Source organism: Oryzias latipes, chromosome 22 (assembly GCF_002234675.1).
Source record: "Oryzias latipes chromosome 22, ASM223467v1".
Taxonomy (NCBI): domain Eukaryota; kingdom Metazoa; phylum Chordata; class Actinopteri; order Beloniformes; family Adrianichthyidae; genus Oryzias; species Oryzias latipes.
In genome coordinates, this window is record NC_019880.2 from 9,346,590 (window position 1) to 9,367,316 (window position 20,727).

Consider the following 20,727-nt stretch of genomic DNA (forward strand, 5'->3'; position numbering starts at 1 on the left):
GCAATAAGAACTGTTTGAAGCACAAACAGCTATGTCAGGACTCGTCTACAAGCAACTCCATTAAATCTTTTTTGGTGCTTTTTTTATTGGTGCTGAAAATTCAGACACAAAAAAAAGGGATCCTATGGATGCCACCAAATGCTAAACCAAATCGTGTGGAATAGCAGTACGTTTACGTTGCTGTATGTTTAATATGGTCAAACGTGTGTAAGTGGGATTTATTATGTACTATTATTATACCACACCAGGCTTATACAGTGTATACTAACTGAATGGTTTTTCTTTTTTTTTACCTGCTTATTAGAAAATGTTTTGCTTTTCTGATTTTTTTTGTTGCTTTTTAAAACACAAATTATATACATTTTTAAAAGTAATCTTAATTATCATCTTAAAGAAAAGTGTTGCTGTAACCTAGTTTTATGATTCTAATTATTATGTTCTCAAAAGGTTTTGCCTTTTGCCAAGCCACAGTTGAAAATACATTTTTTAATCCATTTTGTCTAAAGAAGTAAAGATTTGACAAAAAATAGTTGATAATAATTAATAATTCAGAATAATTAATAAACAAAAGCAGGACCCAAAAAAGGAGGTTTGATAACGGAAAGTGAATCGTAGAATCCCTACTACAGATTTTTTGTAAAAAAAAAGGCCACATACCGTAACCTTAATTTGCTTTGATGAGAGATTCTTTTGCAAAACTTGTGTTTCCACAGCTTTTTGACTTTTCTTTTTTAAATTTTACTCCCTTAAAACAGTAAAACAACAAAAAGGTTTGCATAAGACTGATGAATACAGTTTAAAAACAGTAAATGATCACAGATACACAGATTTCCGCATTTTGCGTCCAAACAGGAACTTTCGTCTTCTAATAAAAGCATTAAAACTTTAGTCCTTTGTTTTCTTTGAAAGGTTTCTCACAAAACTTTTTACTCGTTGCGTTTGCAAAAGAAAAATGAGATCACAGCAGATTTTAATTCAGATTTTAAATCTAAAATAGGGGGGGGAAAAACAGCTACAAAACATGAGGGGCTTGTTCTACTCTTGCACAGTACATCTACGAATGTAATTATGAAGGAATTTCAAGAATTGCCCAGCAGGTTTGGTCCATGTGTCCACAGGGGCGTGTCGAAACACGCTGCACAGAGGCACCTTTCAGGTGCAGACATTTTTGTTCCCCGGCTGCTTTCGCTCCTCTATTATCCAAGGTAACGCCAGAAAAAGTGGCTCTACTTTGCACTCTTTTTTCTTTATTTCTATATGTGAATTGTTTTGATAAACTGGCATCATTAAACTTTGTCATCTGCCTCCATTTGTTTCTTCTCTCCTTCTCTCCACTTTTTCCTGTTTCCTGCTTTGGACACCAACTCCTGTTGTTGTAGCTTTGACTAATGGGGGGAGGGAGGGGGATGTAATATACACGAGGAGGAAATAATTGGAGGGTGGAGACGGGAGGTTGAATGATGCAGACGGACATTTAGCTGGATGCAATTCAATCCTAAAACATAGACATTATGTAACTTCAGCTTCTCTGAGAAGATTCTGAGAAGCTCCAAAAGAGGATTTGGAGAGAAAAAAAAGGTCAACAAGTTTAAAGCAGATAATCAAACTGACACCTGAAAGCTACCATTCATTATTTTTTAAAGAAGATAATATACTTTATTGTATTATAGTATTAGTTTAGTATAACAATAGCATAGTTTAACATTAGTATAGTTTTAGAATAAAGTATAGCATACTATACTATGTTTTACCATAGTAAAGGATAGCTTTTAGGATACTTTGTACAATAATACTACAGTATATTATAGTAAAGTTTAGCATATTATGCTATACTGTAGGACGGCATAGCATAGTATAGCATACAAATCTACCCTTGGAAGGAAAGCTTAAACATTTTCATTTTACCAATGCAACACTTTTGGATCGAATCAAAAATGTCTGCTCTGATGTTTTCTTTTGCGGTTGTTCTTACTGAGACTGAATATTTAGGATCGTTTTCTGGTAAAAAGGTAAAAATGCACAACATTGTATCCACTCCACGCATGTCGTCACTTTTTAAGCTGTGTTTTTAAAGTGGCCTTGGATGGTAAAACAGATTTTGTCCTTTACAGAAATCTGCTGAGCTTGTCAGGAATCCTTTCAGATTCGTAAATCTGCCCTAATCTCCACTCTACTGTAAGTACAAGTCATGAACACTTTGAACGAAAAAAGGCAGACTCTCCATCCACCATGCAGCAGTCACAACACCTCTGAGCAGGACAAAAATAAAAACAAATAAAAAGCCACTATCAGAACTGGATTTGGAGCTGGTTGAAGGCACAGCATGAGACTTAACTCATTCTTTTGCAGACTGTCACTAATGCACTTCTCAGAACATTAAGCATTTCTCTGAGAACACATGGAACAAATCCCTTACACAAGAGGACGGTGGACGCCACAGGAAGAACTCCAGAGGTATATCACAGGATTAGCACCGAAGCTACAGGAAATCCTGTGTAGGCATCTGTAATATTAATAGCAGCAGCAAGGATGGCAGTAAGATGATAGGCAGATCAGCGCAGGCCCAGCTGACAGGAGGCCTGATGGCTTCGTGTAGTAGCGACAGCTGTGGAAAAGAAATAAATAATGAAAGGAAGAAACAGAAATAGCGGTAAAAGAGGAATAGATCGAGGGGGAAACATCAGATAGATGGGGAAAAAAAAATGGTTGCTTGTAGTGAAGTCATCGGAGTCACAGCTAAGCAGGCTGCCTGCAGCACTCTATAGCTTGATATACAGAAGGCAGAGACACACCTGTACATTAAGTATGACAATGGAAAAAAAACTCATCATTTCCCTTTTCCCTTTATTGTATCCCATCAGGAAACTAAAAAAAAAAACATGTTCTCACAAAGAATCTGACGGCACATTCTGGTAAGTGGACTGAACATCTTCACTTTCGTGCTTTTAAGAAGAACAAAAAGGATGCAGAATCCTCATCTGTTGGAGAGTACATTTTGATCTGTAAATGTCTGTTAAATACACTTAGGAGTGCAAACCATCCAAAATCTAGCAGCAAATTCTGAGCTTCCTTCTTTCTTTGCTCACAGTTTTAATGTTTTGTTTGACAAAACAATGAAACAAAAACTTGTGGTGATTACACAGGAAGCAGGGTTTCATGCAGGAAGACTGTTTAGGTCTTGCATCTTTGCATGCCGGTCTCACATAAAGATACCTTATTCCTACGTGATACTTGCACCAACCTTAAAATATTAAGCTACGTTCACACCTGCTTTGCCATCGCACATTCAAGCGGCCACTTTCCATGAAAAGTCTATGTAAACACATATAAATGTGCGTTTTGGGTTTTCACATTCAAAACTCTCCTGTCTTCATGTCACTATGGACATTTAAGTCAGTTTTCAGGCTCTATCCACAAATCGTGCATCCACTAAAAGCATGTTGAAAGTTTAACCAGTTTAACTCTGACCAATCACGGACTTGGATTTGGTAGCAACGTCCCTTTTATTTCACAAAAGTGCCGTTTGAAAATTAATCATGAGGGAAAGACATTGATAATTCCACCTTGTGCCCGGCCGGAATTATATATATCGCAATAGAACCTTGAAGAAAAAAAAAAACCTGGAGCAGGTTTTGCACACCTTTGACATTGTGCACCACCAAGCCTCTTCCAACTGAGTACATGTGCCAATATCGACAGGCCAGTGTGAACACCGTATGCTAAAAGCGCCTTAAGAATCCATATTCAGGACATTTTGAAAACACACACTACATGCTCTGTGTGTACTTAGCATTAAGGTCACTGAACAGCTTTGGAGATCATTCATTCATGGATTCCTGTTTTTGTAGAATGTCATCAACATATTAGATCAAATTAATGGCCTGAAAACACAGCAAGTACGTTTTCTTTTCTCAAACATCATGTGCTGCACTTTACTTAAGGGTTAAGAACATTTACTCTGTAAACATTGCACACAGTGTAGCACCATATTTAAAAAAATAAATAAATAAATAAAAGGTTAAGTGCTCATAATCCTGGAAAGGAGGAGGGATATGCCTTAAATCCCTTTTGGACAGATATTGTTTGTCCACTTCACACTGTAGGTAAACTAAAGGACTTTGTATATTATTAGTAACTAAACGGCCGAGCTAATGCCACTCAGAGGTAAATGTTTAACTTTGAACACAGTTCGAGTTTCTGGTTTAAAAAACGTTTGAGTTCACACAGATTTTCCTAAAGAAAGCAGGGAAAAACTTTTTCTTTTTTTTTTTTTAAAGGGTCAACATTTTACCAAAAAGACCAGAAGACATAAAAAAATCTATACACGTTCATTTTTGTAATTTTTTTATTGTCCTAATTATTTTACAATAAATATTAAAATTACAATGTATGGAGCTTTAGTGGTTAGATTTAAGACTAAACTAAACAAAGCAACAACAGCTGGTCTCGGACAAAACAGGTGGCCAAATTATGTAGAACATTCGCTGCTGAAATGACAAGGGCGTCTAATTTTTTTCACATTTCATATTTTAAATTTATTCCAACTAGCTCAGATCTGAACTTGCTGTTAAAACATCACTGATGTCACAATAGAAACTTTTATGCTGATAACTTGTTTTTCTTTATAACAAGCAGCAAAGATGCACAGATAACCTACTGGGTTTGGTAATTTATGTGCAACAGCATGGTTCATTTAGATGGCATTCATTAGAGAAGATTTGCACTAAGAAATATGTTTTCATAATCATAACTTTGGAATTCCTTTTACTCCATTGTGACACCGTTGCTACGGCAACAAGGGCAAAAGGTTGAATGCTCTTTGGTGAAGCGCTGACATATGCTGACCAACAAAAACTGAGCAGAAATTAAGGTAAAACAAAAAAACAAAAAAAACAAGAATTTTAAGAGAGAAATGATGTCAGCATACAGGAATAGAAAAGTGCTCCAGACATTAAATCATCTGCGGAAGAAGAAGAAAAAAAGGAAAGAAATCAGCGCTGAGAGAATAAACACCTTCAGCATCATAATAATGATAACTCAAAGGACCAGAGGGACTGGTCAGAACATTTCCCCTAATCAACCTTGAGAGGGAGACGCGTGAAACTATGGCAACTGTGTTTTCTCTTCATTCCCTTGCGAAACAAGAAGTGCTGCAAGAGGCAAGGCCAAGCGCGCACAAGAAGCCGTTTTCTCTTGCAGGTAAAAATTTGTCAACTTCCATCTTCACCATTGAGCATCTCTTCAAAGAGTCTGAATCTTTTCCCACCTGCATGGATTTGATTCTGTTCAGTTTGGAGACTGTTTACTGTGATGACATTTATAGGAATGTGGCTTGCAATACCGAAATGGCACTGAATTATCTATAACCACAACACAAAGATGTGAAACGATTACAGGGATTGGCTTTCTGTCAAAGCTTCTACTTGAACCATACTCTGATGTGATAAACAGAAACAGAGTCCGTCTTTTCAGTGCATTTACTGTTTTAATCCAATTGCATGAATCGAGATTCAAGCCTTTGTGAGAACCATCAGTGTGCTATCAGTACATCCAACCAAGCTTCCTCCTAGCAGCGCAACTCAGGGCTTGGCGACGCTGAGGGCACAGTAACCATGACAACAAGACCAACAGCACTTAGTGGATGGAGGAGGGGATTAAAAGAATGGATGGATAGAGATGTATCATGCTTCTGAGCGGCCTGCAGGTCAGTTCTTACAGGTTTTTAATCTGTGTTGTCATTCATAAAGATCAGTAGGAGAGTAATACAGGATAAGACGGATTACTATCAATCAGTTTAAACTAATTTAAAAAAAAAAAATTGATTCCGTTTTAGCTCAGAAGATTTGCTTTACAGCAGATGTCATTGGAGTGCTTAATGTAAGAAACTGGACCTCTGAAATTTGGGACATTGACCATAGCAGAATGATTGCCTCATGTGCTGTACTTCAATCCACATTAGATAAAGTGTTTATAGAAACATTCTGTGATTATTGACATGGGCAACCTTATGCTACATTCACACTGGCCTTTGCAACACGCATTCAAGCGTCCATGTCAAAAGTCTGTGTAAATGGACATTTCGGGCTTCCGTGTTCAAATCTCTCAAGTTCACACATTGCCACGCAAGTTTTTAAGTCCATTTTCGAGCTTTACCTACAAAATGTGCAACCAATGAACCATTCAATCAGTTAAACCAGTTGTACTTTGACCAATCAGGGGCTTAGATTTGGTAGTGACATATGGGTCCAGTCCTTTTAATTTTACCAAAGTGCCAACCGTTTGAAAGTTGATCTTGAAGGACACATTAAATTGCGGATTGTGCCCAGCCGGAATTCTATGACACCGTATCTTTCATACATCAGAATATCGCTGTGAGAGAAAAGGCCTGGAGCAAGATTTGCACTCCTCCGACATTTTGCACCAAAACTCTTCCAACTGTAGGTTCATGAGCTAGAGCTAGATTGTCGGGTAGTGACAATCCAGTGTCAATACCATATAGTTAAAACTCAATCAAGAACCTCCGTTCAGTGGGTTCTAAAACGTGCATCACATGCCTAGTGTTTACATAGCATTACAGCTTGGCATTGGTAAGTTTAAAAAAAAAACAGGTCAAAGTGACTGTTTCTAGCTTTACGTTCATATATAAGTAAATTATTACATGGGCATGTCCATAGATGCTGTTTGCTAAACTGCAAGTTTGTTCTGGACTGAAATGCTTCATTGAGAAATTCTACTACCAACTCTGGGATTTTGAGGCGTTCCCGCATCCTACTTTTCCACATAACTAAACCTCGAACTTTGAGGTTTAGTTTTCTTTTTCTTTTTAAACAAGATGTTAGGAAGAATAAAACAATTCAATTTTTTCTAAAAACAGCAACAAAAAAGTAAAAAAGATGTTAGTGTGATTTTTCAATTTACCGAACCCATGTGTTAAAAAGAAAAAAGGGAAAAAAGGTCTAAGGCAATATACTAACAGGCAGTTTTTAGTTGAGTTGCTTATTGGAATGCTGAAGAGACATAATAAAACAGTCAGCCAGAGGGTGTTAGACCACTGGATATGTGACTGTGGTTCCTCTGTCACATATGGACTCAATTAACTCTGGACATCACACTCACTGCATTCTGCCTGTTTCCAAAGGTTTATAGGCGCTTTTAAAAACTGCTTTATGATTAAATTTTTGCAATTATTACACAGTACATCAGGGAGATCATTTCACCCATTTAGTGTTCAGTTGTATGAAGACGGATATTGCACTTCCTTATTTAATTTAAGAAATGAATTTCTGTGCTACAGTTGTTCACATATGAAAGGAGGTAAAAAAAAGAGGCTAGGATTTTTACAATGTTTGCAGTTCATTTTTTTAGTGTACAAAATTTTCTTTTCGTAAAAACAAAAACAAAAACCAAAAACTGTCCACAGTTACCAAACTGCCAAATACATGAAAACTTGCATCTCATTCATCACACTTAGATCAATACCACATAAACATAATTCTTCAGAAGAGTTTCTGTTACAAAGCCTCCAAAGCAACAAAAAACTTGGTTTGCTGAACTGAATAAACAATGGCTTCTTTTTTTCGTTTTCTTTCCAGACAGAAAATACCTACGCTTTTCAACCAAGTTCTAAACATCTCATCTGACGAAAACCAAACTCAGCACAGCACTGAAACCGTCATCTATCAAGGAGTGGGACATGGTAGTTGGTGGTAGAAAAATGATGATCTGGGTTGATTTTTCATCAGAAACTTCCGCATTTGTCCAATAAAGTTGAACTCTGGTCATCGTTTGATCCACTGTGAAAGTGTTCCCGTTGGTCTTTTATTTATGAAAATTCAATTTTTAGCTAAAAACAAGAAACCTGTATAGTTAGTTTCCTTGGACATGGTTTCTGCAGATAAGCAGGCATTTACCAGAAATTTTCCTCCGAGTTGTGGGCGGGACTGTTGGCTTAGAGTAAGCCCGCCCCCCTTCACCATCATTATATGTTTAAATATATAGAAATATATAGAAAATAATGTCTTCAATAGCATAATCTAAGCTTGGAAAGCGCTCACAGCAAAAGTCTCTAACTTGGGGTGATATAAAGAACTCCAGCTTGAGAGAGAAGACACTGGTTTAACAGCACCACATGGAAAAAAAGAGCACTGAGACATTGTAACCAATGGAAAAGCAGAGGGGGACATTAAGTACAAAAGGATCCAGCAATTTAGAACCCTCTTCAATCAAAGAGGCAGGCTGGGTAATTGGACTATAAACCATATCTTCCCAGTCTGTGTGAGTTTTGTGCACTCTAAGCCCCTCAACTGCTCTCACCGCTAAACATCAGTTTTGCTGACAACCGAGTCTGATGAGGCGAAATACGCCTCGCACATTTTCCTCAAATGACCCATCAAACAACAGGAACATCACTACTTATTTACTTCCTTCAATGAGCGTTACACTCGGAAATGTCTGCTGCGGTCTGACAGGAGGAATCATATCAAGGGTCTGTTAGCTACTGCAAAGAATTAGGAGTCACTTTAGTTGGTGTTAAACCCTCCTGGGGAGCCACAAATAACCTTCCGGATGAAAAACCAAAACTGCGACACACACTGTGAGGTGTGTGTGATGGTAAGTGTGTTTTTGGGGACGTGAAGCTGCATAGGAATGAACCTCGATCCCAGATTTCTCTTTTGTACTCGAAGGATCACATTTGAAGGTTTTCCGAGTGTGACGGTGCAAAGTCTGAGTGTGACAAAGTCAATTTTCCATTGCACACGCCTTTCAACTGACTGTTGAAATCAAAACCTCACTCGGTCAATACATAACAAAAGAAGCAAAGTGGGATCAGCTATTCACAAAAACTACGACTGTCGTAACGTCAATTCAATTCTATAGAACCGGACGCTTTGCTGTTTTTTTTCCCCTCCAAAATGTTGTTTTTAAGCTTTTTTTGTGCATTTAAGTGTTTTCACGAGGTGTGTCTAGGAAGAGCAGACTGAGCAGACGGCCTTGCTTCTGAGTGACGAACGCTGAATAAAAGAGAGGAAGTTTGGCTCAAACTTTTCCTGAACAAAACCGAGCTGAAAGGAGCAGTCAAGGACACCATCGTGACAAATCGTTAAAGAGTTGGGCTTTATCTTGACTGCGAGACATAATGATGAATTAGTCTTTATAAAAGAGTGCAGGAGGAGCGCAGATGGAAGATAGGCTGTGAGGAGACAAGATGCGGATGATGTGCCATCATATTAAATGATGAGGTTAGCGAGAGGGAGGGGATGAAAGAGGGCATTTTCAAGCATCGGTGCCTTTTCTCATTTCGTGTGTATGTGTGTGTGGTTGTTGAAGTGGGTATGGCTCTGCGTCATCAGCGTTCCCCTTCCTGTTATCTAAAGTGCTGCTACGACACCAGAGTCCACTCACAGAACTGTAACTGGGACGTCTGGTTGTTAATAGTCAGCCTGCTGGTGAAATAATCAAATGAACTACAACTGCAGTTGAAACTAATGCATTCAGTCCCATTATTCTCTGTAATCTATGATGATGGAGAAGAGGAGATTAACACTTGGGGCAAAAGAAAAAGGACTTCTGCCTTCTTCATCATCCATCTGCTGTGGTTAGCTGCACATATTCTGTATACATGTGGCTTGCTATAGCCTCCCTGCAGTCTGGAGTTAAGGATGCCGTCATCAGTCCACTGCAGACAGTCCACCCTAGTCTGAAAAACCAGGCCGGATGGGAGGATCTTGTCCTTTAATCTCTCATGAGTTTGAGACAATAAAGCCTGACCTGCTCTATTGTAAACTCCAGAAATGATGTTGGATGCCTTCAAAACTGTCTGAATTATGGAACAGGCAGATTACCAATGGATTACAGTTATTATAGTGGTTAATGTAGTTGTACAGTTATATCTGTATTTTTTGTTGATTTAAGACAATATAGAGGATTGTAGGTTTTTAAAGATGTAAAAAAAAAAAAAAAGTCCAAAAGCATTTTTAATTCAAAAAAAAAAAAAAGCTGTTGAGAACAGATTAATAATCTGGCTGCTCTGGTAGATATTCATTTGAAAGCATCAACACCAGAAATAGACTCTAAAAAGCTAAATGAGTGGATAGAGAAGGACAAATGAGATTTAAAGACAGTCCAATAAAAGTGTGTTTTTGGTGTTTTTAACATGTTCATGATGGAGGACATATATCAAGAAAATTAAGTTTAAAATTGCATTTCTGATTATTTATTCAAATCATTGCGAATCAAGTGCAGACGCGAAATGCCATTAGAAAAAGCTGGTAAGTGTGATGTACAAGTTACTACGGCAAGCCTCAACCTCCCTGCTCTGCTCTATTCTGATGCATTCACTTGTAGCCGGCTAGATCCACGTACCTCTCCGTTTTCCTTGTCCGAGCAGGCATCGGTCTCAAAATTGTACGGCTGGACAGCTACAATATTGCTCGCCATTTTTGTTGCACCATTAATGTTAGGTAAATTGGTGTTGTAAGGCTATAAGCTAGCAGGAGAATATGTAAACAGAAGGATGATGGGATATGGGGGCAGGGTTACATCACGCCAACAGTCCCAACTTGAAGGTAAATTTCTAATGAATTACTGCCGCTCTGCAGAAACTATGTCCAAGAGAACTACACAGGTTTTTTCATTTAGGCTAAAAATGGCATAATCACAATCAGAAGAACACAGAGAATGCTTTGAAAATAGATAAAAAATGATCAGAGTGGTACTTTAGGAATAAATATGGAACATCTGGAGTTTGCATTGCAAAGATGCAGGAATAGGAAGCTGCACATCATAATTTGCAATGCTGTACACAACGTACAATTAAACGGTGTGTTAAAATTGGTCGTACCCAACCTTAAAACCAACCCAAATTATTTTTCAGCAAATTCTAAGAAAGAAAAAAAAGAATCTTAAAACCTCATAAAACTCAGTCTCTGATGCAAATTGGTACTGAACGAGTGTGACACACTCAGATGTGTGTTTGCCAACATGAAAAGATGAACACAAAACATGTTGTTGCATCTCTGTTAGGTTAGTATGCAAATATCTTCATATCAAAGTTCTTAAAATCGGCTTCCAGGATGTGGTTCAGAGACAGCTCTGCTGATTCAGCCATTAAATCCGAGATGAGTTTAGTCTTCATTTTGGAGATAAAAACTTCAGATCCTGTTCTACTGATTGCTACAACTTTCGCTAAACATTTATTTCACAACTTTGTCTAAAACCGAGGAGATTTTTTAACAGTGTTTCAAACAGTCGCAAACTTTTTTGTTTTTGTTTGTTTTATACAAAGAATTCCCAATGGGAGTAAACAGAAAGAAAAAAAAACAACCTCTTTGACTTGAGAACGACCAACTTTGCAAATGACTTTTGAACCATTGATGTGTTTTTTTTCTAGCACCTATGGTGCTGTGTTTGGGAGACATGACTTGGTTAACCACTCAAGTGATACAACAACAAAAAACAGGTTAAGTTCTTTTCTTGATATTCTACGATTTATTTTTAAGAAATCAAACTGGCAGACTTACGTTTAATAACTGTAGTACATAAATCCTGCAAAATTACCATGACAATTCATAAATATGTTAAAATAAACTGTGTAACAGAGTTGAAAACGCAGAAGTCTGTTTAGTTGTCATTCAAGACTTCAACCAATCAATCTCTTAGAGTTTATAGCATACCAGCAGAAAATTCTATAAGTAAAAACTACAAAAAGTAAACAGATACATTTTTGAAGTATGATATGAGATTAGAAAATTGAATGAACAGAGAAGACTTTAACGTACAAAAAAGGGATGGATTGTCCCAAGTAAATAGATAAAGGGAATAAAATATTCATGCTTCAGGGGCAAACAAGAGCAGACAGCACACAGTGTCTGTGCTATATCCAGACCCTGTTTGTTTTTTTCTATTAGGATTTATGAACATTTCTGAAAAACTGTTTACAAAAATGGAGAAAGGAAAAAAAAACGATGAGATCATACCCTGTCTCTAGTAGTTAGAGTGTGCAAATGTTTTTGTATCCATGGATGTGTTTTAGAGACATATGTGATGAGTACAGCCGCCCTCACCTCAGGACAAGCAGCATCATGCCGCTATTGACAACTCTCTGCTAAAACGTACAAGTGAAGCTTTAGCAGGTCTGCAAAACGCAAGCACATGCTTTAGCACATGTCCACACACACACACTTCCAGGAAGAGCCACGTCAACAACAGGAACATATAGAGAATACAAGGAGTTGCAGCACGTTTGAACCATTTTATAGCTGCAGATTCTACAGCACATGTGTCAAACTCAAGGCCAGCAGGCCAAATGGGGCCCTCCATGTCATTTTATGTGGCCCGCGAGAGCAAAAAAGTTTTTAATTTCTTAAAATAATAAATAAAAATGGGTGTGTATTTATTCATATCTAGGGCTTAAAATATTGGATTGGGCAACTATACATTAGGACTTAAACACTGTCCATGTAACCTAACCTGACAGAATCAAATTTAAAAGGATTTATGCTAAAGTAACAAGCAAACATATGTTTTCTATGCAACTGTAATTGTCACTTTAAAAAGTTATAATAAATAAATAAATGAGTTATTTACATTAAGGAGTAAGTGTGTTTATTTTTCATTACATTTAGTTACATGTATAAGTTAAATCTGGCCCTTTGAGGACAACCACTATGCTGATGTGGCCCTCGGTGAAAATGAGTTTGACACCCCTGTTCTACAGGATCAAGACACAGAATGTTGTAAGTAAACAAACCCCAAGTCTGCACTGATTAGACAGTATTACACCAAATGCTACATTCTTTAGAGATACAGTCTTTTACCGGCAGCTCCATTTACTCTCTGATAACCCCCCTTTGCACACTACTGTGGAATGTGAGGTGTTAATCATAGCAGGGCCGGAAGATGTGTCCAAACCTTGCTAATACAGGTCTTCTCTTACTGGGGATTCTGCCAAGCACATGCTGGCATCCTGTATCAGCACTTTGGCAGCATTTCATCTCAAGTTTGCTCTTTACTACATGGTGGTCCAAAGGTTTTCTACAAAGGTTTGAATCTTCCTCACACTCAAATCGAAAAGATTCATCCAATAAGTAACAATCAAAGAACTGTTTTAAGAAAGTAGTATGGAGCAGAAGCAAGTTTCATTGCATTTGTTTTAATGTTCACTCTGCCCTAAGCATAGGCGTTCAAATGACCATTTCCAATGAAAAGTCTATGTAAACACGCATAAACATGGGTTGTGGGCTTCTGCATTAAAAACGTTCCCGTTCACACATAGCTATGCAAGTTTATACTACAGTTTTCGGGCTCTACATACAAAACACGCATTTGAAGGTAAACCAGTTGAACTCTGACCAATCAGGGACTCTGATCTGGTGGTGAGGTATGGATAGCGTCCCTATTAATTTACGAAACTACTGAGAGTTTGATCATGGAGGAGAAATTCATAATTGAAGTTTCTCCCCGACCGGAATTATATCACACAAAGTCTTTAATACATCGGGAAAGAGTTGTGAAAGAAAAAGCATGGAGCAAAATTTGCTAGATTTGCACCATTTTGACTTTTTGCACCAAGCCTCTTCCAACTGTAGGTAGCGGACACGCGCTAGTAACAGTAGAAGAAGAAGAACAAGCTTTCACATGCTTGTCCAGTGTAAAAACAATGGGGTAAACAGAAACTGCAATAGGCGTGCTGAATGCCCATCACTGCCCGCTGTGTATGTAGCTTTACAATTGTTGGGGTTTGGAGGAAAAGATGCACATGTTTACCCTTTTCTAATATCTACCCAGAACTTGAACTATTCATATTGGATTATTGGGGACTTCCAAAGTCCCCAATATCTGTGTAGCCTTAACAGCTGCAAGGACTTGCAGAAGAATCTCTTGCACAGCAGCTTTCTCCCAATTTGATGGATTTCTGTTAACAAAAAAATAAAAAGAGGAACAGATGCTAAATTAATTTAATTTTACAATAAAAATGTCTAAAACTCAACGAAACGTTATGAACTACAAGTTCTAGCAATAAGAACTACAGTTTCCATCAACGACTGCATTTCTTATTGCAACATTATTCATTGGTTTAAAAAAAATAAAACAAACAACACACCCCAAATGCTGTTGTGCTCGAGGCAAAACCTCACACAGAGCTTCTTGGGAAGCCAATGCCCAGCATCTTTACATAAATGTTAATTACCAAAGTCCAACAAGGGAAAGAAGTGGGGCAGTTTAAAATAGCAGGATGCTCCTAATCAAGATAAAAAATACAAACAGGCCCTGCAGGAACACAAACTGGAAAAATGAGACATCTGATGAAAAAGATGAAGAACCCATATCCCACTGAGATAAAGGAAAATGGAAATATTTTAACTTTCATTCTCACTTTTCTGCCTTGTGGCCATCTAAGGAGAGGTCACCAAATTTACCAGGCTGGAAGTCCTCACAGGAGCAATACTTGGTGCACGCCTACAGCATGTAATGCTCCCCACAGCAGACAGGCACAGAGCAATGGGAGCAAGGGGCTTTGCTTAAGGAAAGTGTCCTACATTTTGCAAATGCATTCATCTGAGCCAATAGATGGTATTGTCCTTTCCAAGTGCTGCTCATTCCTACTGCCCCATAATCCAACCATTTAAAGTTTGAAAGGTTTTGCAAGTATTGATAGAAAAGAGAAAAGCCTCAAGACTTCTGTTCCAATTTCTTTTTGAGTCAGTGCTTTGTGGCAACACAGAGGTCAACAACTGCAATATATAAAAGGTTGAAAATTAGGTAAATACCATCTTAAATAAATACCAAGTTATAAAATCTGCCCTACTCGCATTTTCCCAGAACAAATTATTTCTTCCTAACCTAATTTTCTAGAAAAAGTGGTAAAACCTGTTTGTCCAACAAAAATAAAAGTAAATTCTATTTTGAGAAGCAATTTTGTTCCATAAAAACATCCAGGACAGTTGTCAGTTTCCCCCTCAAGTGTACATTCCAGCAAGAACTCCCTTCCCATTTTACCCAGTCGTTCAAATCAATGCTTAAAAATGATAAAAGCAACTCCAAATTAGTTTCACTTGGTGCAAATGTAAAATGTCTATGAACCAGAGTCTTTTTCCTCAAACTGAGATAGTTTTACATCTCTGTTGTGTTGAATAACACAAGTGTTACTCCACTGGCTGGTGGTAAAGGGTTATGCAACAATAAACCGAGACACTATTGTCATGAGTTCACCATGATCTCCTCTGAGTATGAATGCATTTTAACTGAACTACATGAGTTCCAAACTTCCACCTAAATAAAACAGGAAACATTTTCATTTATAGTTGCAAAATGTAAACTCTACTCTTGTAAATGATAATCTCTGCATGGTGGTGGAGGAATGATGACCATGTTTTGCGACCACATGACCTTAAAGTTGACCCAAGTTCCTGTGGATATGGGAGCATACAAAGTCAATCACCCAAAGGCTTCAAAGGATCATGCAACATGACCTTTAGGTAAATAAAAGGTTTAAGAAAGAACTGTCTGCTTTGTGTCATTTTTAGAAACATTCCAAGTCTGCATGATGCAATGCCCACAAATGACTGGAGGTGCTGGAGGAGGAAAAAATGAATGCATTTCCTCCTTACGTTTCTCCAGTTTCCCTTTGTGAGAGAGTCACTCCTGGCCGTGCTCCACTCACCGTGCCCTTTTGTAGGCCAGTAAAGTACAAATACCACACTCTCAGCACCTAGCAGCACAAAAAACCCATTATCTACAATAGGGGGAGCAAATTACACACAGAACAGGGATATAGATGTTAGCTTCCTCTGCTTTTTGCCCTGATTTAGGTGGTGGTAGCTTATAGTAAAGCACAAAAATATTGCTTAACTATATTTCAAAAACCAAATGTTAATAAAAATGATTGTGTCAATAAAGCATACGACTAAAAAACCTAAAACCCTAACAGTTCTGTACTTGTAAGGACCTTAAAATTAACAAAGACTATTAGGAAGACTGATTTTTTTTTTTTAATGTTGCCAAACATGTTCAGCAAGGACATATATAGACATTCTAAAACATTAAAATCATTTTAATTTATTGAAACAAAATATATTTAGGAACATTTGTCAAATATAACATGCACAAACATTAAAACTGACCTTATTGCTCAAAAGGATAATGTGCAATTACTTAAAAATAGATTCCTGCATTGCAGTTACCCAGCTTTAAATAAATCCCATTTCACTGATGTTTTTCAAGGCTCATATAGCCCAAATCTTTGCCCAAATTACCTGATAGAGGCCACACCAAATGTTACAGAGTAAATTTAAAGAGAGTATGTAAATGTATTTTTAAAAATAAATCAGTTAATCTTTTGTTTTGACTTTAATCCATTGGTTTATGTCTTTATGAGCACGATAACAACATCTGTCTGCCACCACAAAAATAAATTAGGCTCTTTTATGAATAAGAAAACTCAAGATTTTACAGTTGTAAGTGTGAAATTAAATTCTGGGTAATGCAGCTCTGATTATGTTCACTTGTCTTTCAGAGCTCAGAGGGCTTTAAAAATGTGCTTTGTAAGAAATTACATTGAGAAAAGTAGCAATAAGTCAAGAATGATCGTCACATTTCCAGGTCAAATGACTGTCGACTTAATTAGATCTGAAAATAATGTCCCACTTTCTCGATGCCCTGTAGGCCTAAAAGATTCACGTTCTTTTAGACAGGTCGATGCATCATCACCAGTTCTTTCACTACCTATTTTACTTTGTAGAAAAACATACATATTACATGGCTGTTTATTTAATGCTTTTTTTTGTTTGTTGTTCCAGCTTTACCCCAAAGAAAACCTCTTCAAGCAGCATCAAAGGCAATTAGGGTGACGTGATCTGCTGCTAGAAATAGGCTGCCGATCGCACTTGTTGTGTGGAACCAGATTACTGAAATACTGGGTCTCTGCCAGGGAGTAAATTGCCGGGTAATGTCATCCTCCTGTGGCGAGACGGTTAGTTGAGTGCCCTCTCAGGTGACCGTGCGGGGTTGTCCGATTGCTGTGCCGGAATATCTGGCTGCAACAATGTTCGATCCATTAGCTTTTAGGTCATTTTGTCATGTGAGGTTTATAAAAGCTACTGGCATTAGAGGTTTCATTTTACGATTTAATTAAATATTTGTAAACTACCCAACTAAACTGCTTGGTTAACTTAGGTTTGGAAAGTTACGGTAATCTAAAACTGCCAAGGTCCTCTGCATGCTTAAACAAGCTAAAGCTGCTATAAGTTAAAGTTCATGATGAGTCTACTATATAAAATGCTGAAATAGCTGCACGATCTCACTATTGGAAGGAGAGAAAAAAAATCAGTATCCTCAAACAGTCAAAGTTCGTTTGCAAAGCACTTAAAAACACAACATATAATATAAATGGCAGTGAACTTCCAAAATATATATATATAAAAAAAAGTTAAAAGTACATCAAAAGTTATTCAGAATTTTAAAACCAGGGAGAATTTGGAGAAAAATGGTCAATCTAAATCTAAGATGTCTTGAATCAGGAAGTGTGCAGACCTGCAAGGATGGAATTCCTGAGTATTTTGGCTTTTTTCAGATGCTTCTTTTTTTTAGAAAATATAAGAAAAACTAAACAATAAAACACTGCCCTCACCAAAACAATGAGAAAATGTGAAGCCAATTAGAGGAAATAAGGTCAAACACTTCCTTTTGTCTAACACTTTCCTTTTTCCCCCCTGTGTTTTTGGAATTCTTGAAAAGGAAAAATTGTAAAAAATAAATAAATAAATAAGAATGAAATTAATTTTTTTCCAAGTATTTTACCCTTCACACAAGAAATTGAATTAAAGAATGACTCATTATCTACAGGAGTGAAAGGGGAACAAAAACATATTAAAATTATCTTTTGTCCAGTAAAAGAAACAGTTTATGAATATGAAAGTACTTCAAGGAAGAAAAATAGGCTTACAACACAAGTGTACAGACCTTTTTCTTGGATAAATAAATACAAATTAACTTAAACATCTCAAATATTAAATAATAATATGTCTCAGATTGTCTGGCAGCATTTATGAGAGTGCAAAAAGAGGATTTGACTCTTGCGTCTGTATTATTCCTCAGAAACCCACTTGTGTTAGTTCCTCAGTTTTACCACAAAAAGAACTTAATAAACCATGTTGTTTGGACAGGACATAACCTTAATGCTCCCAAACAACCTTATAATAAAGCGTATACCTATTTTCTTGATTAAAATGTATGGCTCAGCTACATGGAAAGTTCTAGGACTCTCCTGTTTCAGTCGTTGACACAAACATCTCTCCCTCTTTCTAACTCTGTCTGTCCCATCAGGTTTGATGGAGCCAGGTAGCTCCCATAGCTGGAGTAGACAACAGCAGCCATTATCAGATTCCCAGCACTAAAGTAGCAGCTCGGTATTGATCGCTGCAGTGCCTGCTCACTGCTGCCCTGCAGGCCTGATGTCTGGGGACCAGGTCCTCTGACACCGCCCCCGAAACAACAAAAACAACTGCAGCCCCAACCGTAAGATAATTTTATTTCACTGTGAATACATCAAAAAACATAAATTATCAATTAGCAGATATTATGAAGAAACTATTTTACAATAGATTAAATGTTGATCAAAGCAGTAATTGATTCAAGAATTAGTCATATTGGATTAGACATTTACCAATCCAAGTTAGAGGTTCAAAATGTGAAAAAACAAACCAAAAACAAATTCAGTTAAACTGTAAAATATAACAAGGGCAGCTTACCAAACTGAAAAAAATAATTGCTTGTTTCTAAAATAAACCTTAACCTTTTAAAACAGGATGTTGCCGGCAAGACCTAAATAAGACACGCTTTTTGACAAAATGCAACTCTTTGACTGTTTACACCAGGGGTCTGTAACCTTTAACGCTTAAAAATGTTTTTAAAATAAACATTTGGACCAGTTACTTACACTTATTCTATCACCATCATTTTACTGATGTAAAGTGTTGCATTACGGTGCAAACTCATTTTCTCTGTGACAGAATCAGCTGATTAACATTGACTGCGGAAGCACTTCACTACTGTAAAGTGCTGCATGGCTCATAGCTGCTTTTCTCCGCTTCGGAATTTTCTGGAATTACTTTGAATGCACAAATGCTTCAAGAGTAGTCAAAAGAATCAAAACACTGGGGCTAAAGAGATGGTGTTAAAGGGTTAAAGGCCTATGACAACTTTGGGCCCCATACATGACCGACAAAACAGCAGGACTTTTTTTTTTCTGCAGTGAGCACAGCCCTCCTTCAGTCAAGGTGTATTGCTTCAGTTTAAATAAATAAAAAAAAAGAAAAAAGCTGCAAAGAAACTTGAAAATGTCGCTACACGACTGCAGGGTAACAGAGTTGAGGAGGAAACAGGGTCAGATTTCAGGCTTGGACAACGAACCGCAGAGGCCGAGGGGCCAAAAAGGGCTGACTCTGTGATTTTGAAAGTGTTTTTTTGTGTACTACCAAGTGTGTATTGTTCCCTTTATGACAAGTTGACATGCAGACAGCTCAGATTAGAACATGCACTATTTGTCCTACTATGCCAGGGGTCGGGAACCCATGGCTCGCGAGCCATATATGGCTCTTTTGATGGTCACATGTGGCTCGCAGACAAATCTTTAATAATTATAGTAATTTTTTTTTCATTAGTCCAGTCCTTCTCGGGCGCGATGCGATGCCAGAAGCGCGCAGTAGTAGCAGTGCTTAGAGAGAGAAATCTGCGCCAGCGCTATCAGTTACTATTATCTATTATTTCACAGAGTTTGTACCAGCTGGAAACCTGTGAATTGCCGTGCCCAAAACTACGCGCTCCCGTCTCTGAGAAAGAGCGCGCAGATGCGGAGACGGGACGTGTGAGGGAGAAAGCAGAGGGTGGGGCTGAGGTGTTGTGGGGACAGGCAACAGCTGAATCGCGCAGGGATTGTAAAAACGTAAAACCCGCTTCCCGTCACTCACTGCAGCGTGTGAGTGTGTGTTTGGCTCCATGTCTGCATGTGAGCAGTCTTTGTCACATCTACAGAACATTCAGACCTACGATCACGTTTAAAGTCTCAACGCCTGAACGAAGCAGAAACTCACCACGTATCAACTGGACTAAACCATCAGCAAAACTACCACGAGAAATACTCATCATTTATTAGCAACAGCATAACGATGTTATTAAAAAGAATCCACAGACTTATTGTACTTTAAAAATGTTGAAATTAAATCAAATGCACACATTCACTTGTATATTTAGTTTTAAACAAATTGTCGCGGACTGAGTTGGGTGGCTGTTGGGCCGCGTTAAAAGTTCTGGAGTTCATTGAACGCGTCAAGCAGAGATCTGATTGGCTCTCAGTTCTGTCGCTCAGCCTGTTGTTAGGTAGTTTGGACCAATGGGGTTCAGCTATGGGCCGAATAAGGGAAATGGGAGGGGCTGGAGCGGGAGCAGGGGAATATAAAGTTGGGAGAAGTGCTCTCGTCTCGGCGGGAGAGATTCAGGAGCTGCTGAATTAATTGTACGGCGTTTGTTGCGGTCTGCAGTAATCGGAATAAAGAACTTTAAAAGAGGTTAAGTCTCCGTGCCTCAGTGTGGGAAAAGGACACTACATTATTGTATGGCTCTTTCGAAATTACATTTCAAAATATGTGGGGTTTATGGCTCTCTTGGCCAAAAAGGTTCCCGACCCCTGTACTATGCTGTTTTTGACAGAGAGTGTGCGCAGTTGTCTGACGG

General features: G+C 37.9%; 1 protein-coding gene across 2 annotated transcripts in view; it reads right to left on the reverse strand.

The window, feature by feature from the left end:
* Window positions 1-20,727, reverse strand: part of LOC101169648 (ribosomal protein S6 kinase 2 alpha) — a 50,888-nt gene that overhangs the window by 15,450 nt on the left and 14,711 nt on the right. The gene's annotated exons all lie outside the window — the stretch shown is intronic.